The 5,451-nt window shown below is 52.1% G+C and overlaps 1 pseudogene; it reads left to right on the top strand.

Annotated features, from left to right (window-relative positions):
- Positions 1–416: 416 nt before the first annotated feature.
- LOC123138679 (probable LRR receptor-like serine/threonine-protein kinase At4g36180) lies at positions 417–2,461 on the top strand (annotated as a pseudogene).
- The last annotated feature ends 2,990 nt before the right edge of the window (positions 2,462–5,451 follow it).

Raw genomic sequence — 5,451 nt, 5'->3', positions numbered from 1 at the left:
GATATTGTTTCGATCGAGTGAATATGGTCAAATATAGTACACTAGCCATATTTTATTCCGCATCATCGAACCTTCCAGATTTTGTAAGCTTGGATAGTAAGATTGTTAAATAAGTTCGGCACAACGTACTACAGACTAGGCTTCGGAACTGGTCATGCGATGGCCATTTGGATGATCGGTATGTGTGTGTGTACCTTGATCGGTGCTGTTTGTGGCGCCATTCGTCGCCCTGTAGTCCTCAGTGCCTACCTGCCGGCCCTACGTTTGCATGACACTGGTGTAAGGCCAGGCTAGAGAGTGGGCGCCAAACCCTCGATTATATATCGTGCCATCATGTGTGTGATCTTCTGCGGATTGAACCTTTTTCCTACTCAATGCAAGCATCTCACTCCGGGACGGGTCCCTCTGAGACAACCATGACAAGACCAGGCGCCCTCGGTCACCTCGCGGCCGCTGCCGCTGTTTTCCTGCTGGCGGCCACCACCATCCCGGCGGCCACCACCATCCCGGCGGCCACTATTGGCACCGTGGTGCATTCGGAGGTTGATGCCCTTCTGGCATGGAAGGCCAGCCTCATCGACGCAGCCGCGCTCTCCAACTGGACCCGGGCCACGCCTGTTTGTCACTGGTACGGCGTGTCCTGCGACAAAGAAGGCGTCAGGACGCTATCGCTCCAGGGACTCGGTCTCTCGGGCGGGCTGGATATGCTCGACACCATGGCCTTCCTGGCGCTCATCACTCTAGAACTCAACAACAATAACCTCAGTGGCACCATCCCGGCCAACATCTCGAGGTTGCGCTCCCTCGAATCACTCGACCTCAGCTACAACGCGTTAAGCGGCTCCATTCCGCACCAGCTCTGCGAGCTAGTCTCTGTAAGTTTATTGTTCCTGAGCAACAACCAGCTCAGCGGAGAGCTCCCGAACTGCTGGTGCAACCTACGGTCGCTGCAATTCATGGGCCTGTCAAGCAACAGGCTCATCAGGAAGTTCCCGGACTGCTGGTGGAACTTGGAGGCTCTGCAGCTCATGGACCTGTCCGACAACTCCTTCTCAGGTGAATTCCCAGCAGCCAAGGCAAGCCACAATTGCTCTCTCACCTCACTAAGTCTCACCAGAAATTCCTTTGTTGGAGCGATCCCACTCTTTGAGGGCTGTGAATCGCTGGCTATCCTCGACCTCAGCAGCAATAGGTTCAACAGCACAATCCCGTCGCAGCTTGGTGACATTCGCAACCTCTTCAACCTTCAGCTCTACAATAACAGCCTCGTCGGTAACATCCCACACCAGCTCTGCAGGCTCCTCTCTTTGCGGGCACTAGATTTGTCCAACAATGTACTCACCGGGGAGCTCCCGGACTGCTGGTGCAACTTCCACGCTCTGTTCTTCATGGACCTATCGAACAACCGGCTCACAGGGAAGCTCCCGGACTGTTGGTGGAACCTGCAGGGCCTGGAGTTCATGGATCTGTCCAACAACTCCTTCTCAGGTAAAATCCCTGCAGTTGTGGCAAATCAGAACTGCTCTCTTAGCTCGGTTTACCTCGCCGGAAATGGCTTTGTCGGTGGCTTCCCACCGGTCCTAGAGGGCTGCAATTCGTTGTCCACCTTGGACATGGGGAATAACATGTTCTATGGTTCTATCCCTCCATGGATCGGGAGTCACGTCCCATTGTTGAGAATACTTAGCCTTAGATCAAACAATTTCACTGGAGAAATTCCTCTGGAGTTATCACGGCTATCGCGACTTCAACTTCTTGACATGGCAAACAATAGCTTGTCTGGCTCAATTCCTTTTTCCTTCCGCAACTTGACCTCCATGAAATATCCGCAAAATCTATCGACTGCGACTCCACTCACAGACCCAAAATATGATGATAGAATCAATATAATTTGGAAGGGCCAGAAGCAAATATTTCAAAAATCAGTGCGGTTATTAGCCGGTATCGATTTGTCAGACAATTTATTATCCCAATGTATCCCCGACGAGCTAACCAACCTTCAGGGCCTCCGGTTTCTGAACCTGTCGAGAAACAATCTGTCGTGCGGCATTCCTGAAAACATTGGTAGCTTGACTCTTCTAATGAACTTGTTGGAGCAATTCCTCCAAGCATTTCTAGCTTATCGGCGCTCAGCGCGTTGAATGTCTCAAACAATCATTTGTCGGGCAAGATACCCACCGGGAGTCAGATGCAGACCCTTACCGACCCATCCATTTACTCCAACAATTCTGGCCTCTGTGGGTTTCCTCTAGACATTCCATGCATAAATACTTCGCTTGCACCGGACAGTAGAAATGGTGAAGAGGATGACCGCTGGATGTACTACTGTGTGATTGCTGGGATCGTGACTGGTTTTTGGTTGTGGTTCGGGGTGCTCTTTACAGTCAAGACCTGGAGATGTGGTTTTCTCTTGTTTGTCGATGGCATGCAATGTAAGTTTACAAAGCAGGTGTCAAATTAGTTGTGTTTTCTACTTTTTCACGCCCACAGAGTGTGTATGCATAGTGTCAACGTGCGTATCCATAGGGCTCCAGCTAGATTTCTAGAAGGCTGGAGGCCATTCATTTTTGTTGATCTAAGGGTTAATATTAATTGATACTACTGGCTTAGATGTGTAGTATTCTTTGCAAAAAGGGCACAATCAGAAGAGTTGCGAAGTAGTAGTACTTCTTATGGCTTTCATCGAGACGAGAATCCAGCGCGATGATTCAGGAAAGATTGACAGAATCCGTACTGCCGAGCGTTCCGTCGGTGAGTATTGATTCGAGGAGCAGAGGGGTGGAACTGGCCGGCAAGAGGGCAGCTGTCAACAAGACAAATGCCGACGATGGCTCGCAATGCCTCACGACGCCGCAACCAAATACCGACGAGGAGCCTGGACAAATATGGGCGCTCTACTAAATGCATCGCTGATCCACCCAGCTGGCTGCTCCTGAAACTTGTGTCCCCAGCTCCCGGAGGAAAAGATGGCATGATTGGGTTGGCCTCTGTGTCTCAAAAACTGAAGCAAAAGCCGGCCATGGAAGCATGAGCTAGCTCTCATGTGGGTGGCTAGGCTAGCTGCAAGTAGGCCTAAATACCTAAACTAGTTCATGGTCAGGGTGAGGAGGAGAGCAGCTGCCGGCGAGGGACATGGGCGCCACTCCGTCCGCGGATGAATTGGGGACGAGAGCGGGGGGCAAGGGAGATGGACATGATTGGTACCCTCGTCGGGAGGAAGGCGATGATTGATAAGAAATTCCATCTTAATATGAATTGACTAAACTGCCCTATACATAAACCCTTGGATTAGATTTATACTACCCACCCCAAGCGGTAGTATGATGCACTGTAAAATTTCTCTTTAGATATCGTTTATATCTTGTGTTCTGTTTTGCTTTATGTGATTCTCACATCGATGTAACAATCTCATGTATGCATATTAAGCACCATCTCCATCTATATATATAACTCGCGCACACTTCAAGAGGGTGAGACGCTTCACACAATTCACACAAGGTGCTCTTATTTTTGCGAAAAGGATTCAGATTTATTATAAAGGTCTAAAAAATACAAAGCACATCAAATATAATAAAAAAATACATTGAGGGTCTCTGTACCCACCGAACGACTATCGTCTCTGTCAGACCAAGCTGATGTCATCACTCCCATACGGGAGTCTGCCCGACATTGTCGATGACAACCGAGAAATCTTCGTGCATGTGGCCCTAAAGACTAGCACACCACAACGCCTCAATCATCGTCGTTGAACCCTTGAATTTATCAGAAGAACCTGACACAAAATCGTCGTCGCGAACGCGAACTCCTGATTTTGAGTTGTTCGGATCTATACTCGCGACTCTTGATTTTGAGTTGTTCAGATGTGTAGCGAATTGGCGAATGTTTGCTAGGTATCGCTGTACAATAAATGAGATTCTGGCAAAATGAGGAGGATTCTGGCCGCCGGCGATGGCCGTGACGTGAAGTGAACATGCCGACGAGGCAAAGATAAGATGAATTATTTGAGTGCTATCAGCTGATCTTAGTATCGTTTCTTCTCAAATTGATTGATTACTGTTGAATATCTCTTGTATAGTTAGTACATCGCATGTATATGTAGGATCATTTCCTACCTTGCCCCGCCTCCTAGTTACCATGTATAGTTGAGGCTGTGGGCTACTCATTGTAAATATATACGTGCATGTATGTACCCAAATCAATTGAGAGTTGCATTGCCAAACAATATGGTATCAGTTTCCCTCACACGATCCTCTTCCTAACGCTTCCCCTCCTGCCGCCGCCGCGCCCTAGGCCGCCGCCGCCGCACCTTACCTGCGTCGCCGCCGCACCCTCTCCCTGCCGCCGCACCCTCCCTATAGCCGCCGCACCCTCTTCCTTCTCCCACACACCTAGCCACCTCCCGCAATCGCCATGGCCTCACCCGGTTCATCCGCCTCCGGTTCCACCATCCCCAACCCGTTCGCCGGACCCGATCCCGTGCTCATCCGCGACCTTGACATCCACTGTCGTGTCCCCGTGTGTCTTGATTACTCCACCTCCACCTACTACGCCTGGAAAACATACTTCTCTCTAGTGTTCCGCGAGTATCATCTCCATGATCACGTCGACGGTTCCGTGGATTCCAGCCTCATGCTTGGTGATGCAGAGTGGACGACCATCGATGCTACCCTCATTCGTTGGTTCTACCTCACCATCTCCAAAGATCTCTTCCACACGGTGGTCACCGACGGGGACGACGCCCTCGCCGTTTGGACCAAACTCAACGGGCTCTTCACCGACAACCAACTCCAACGCCGGGTTTTTCTCCAGCAAGAATTTTTTGGGTCTCATCAACTTGATTCATCTGTCGATGATTATTGCATGCGTCTCAAGAAACTTGCAGATGAGCTCTGTGATCTTGGCGAAACCATCTCCGACGATCTCCTTCTCAGCACCCTCACCGCCGGGCTCAATGAGGAGTTCGGCAACGCTGCCTCGAACCTCACGTTGATCCCGGAGCCAACCTTTCCCAAGGTCGTGGCTTACTTACATCTAGAGGAACGTCGCATGAAGATGGCGAAAACCAGGGCTACCCACGTCGCCCTCGCTGCCGGGACCTCCCGCGGCCGCCCGCCCCCGCCGACCCCGCAGGCGCCCGCCGCGCAGCGGTTCCCTCCTCCGGCGACCTCCTACGGGCAGTACCCGCCGCCGCCTGCGGGCCTCTTCCAGGGGCCGCCACCCCCGCCTGCCTCCTCTGATTGCCGCCGTGGTGGGCGTCGCGGTCGCAAGGGCAACGGCCAGGGTGGCCAACCTCGTCAGCAGCAGGCCACCGCGCCTTGGGCCACGGCCCAAAACCCATGGATGGGCCTGGTTCATGCGTACAGCATACCGGTGCCTCGCCAGCCCGCTCCTGGCCTCCTGGGTCCATGCCCCACGGTGCACCAAGCGCTGATCGCCGCGCCCCAGGCGCCG

The sequence above is a fragment of the Triticum aestivum genome, chromosome 6B (assembly GCF_018294505.1).
Source record: "Triticum aestivum cultivar Chinese Spring chromosome 6B, IWGSC CS RefSeq v2.1, whole genome shotgun sequence".
NCBI lineage: Eukaryota > Viridiplantae > Streptophyta > Magnoliopsida > Poales > Poaceae > Triticum > Triticum aestivum.
Note: the sequence above shows the minus strand (reverse complement) of the source record. Positions and strands in the feature narration are given on the sequence as shown.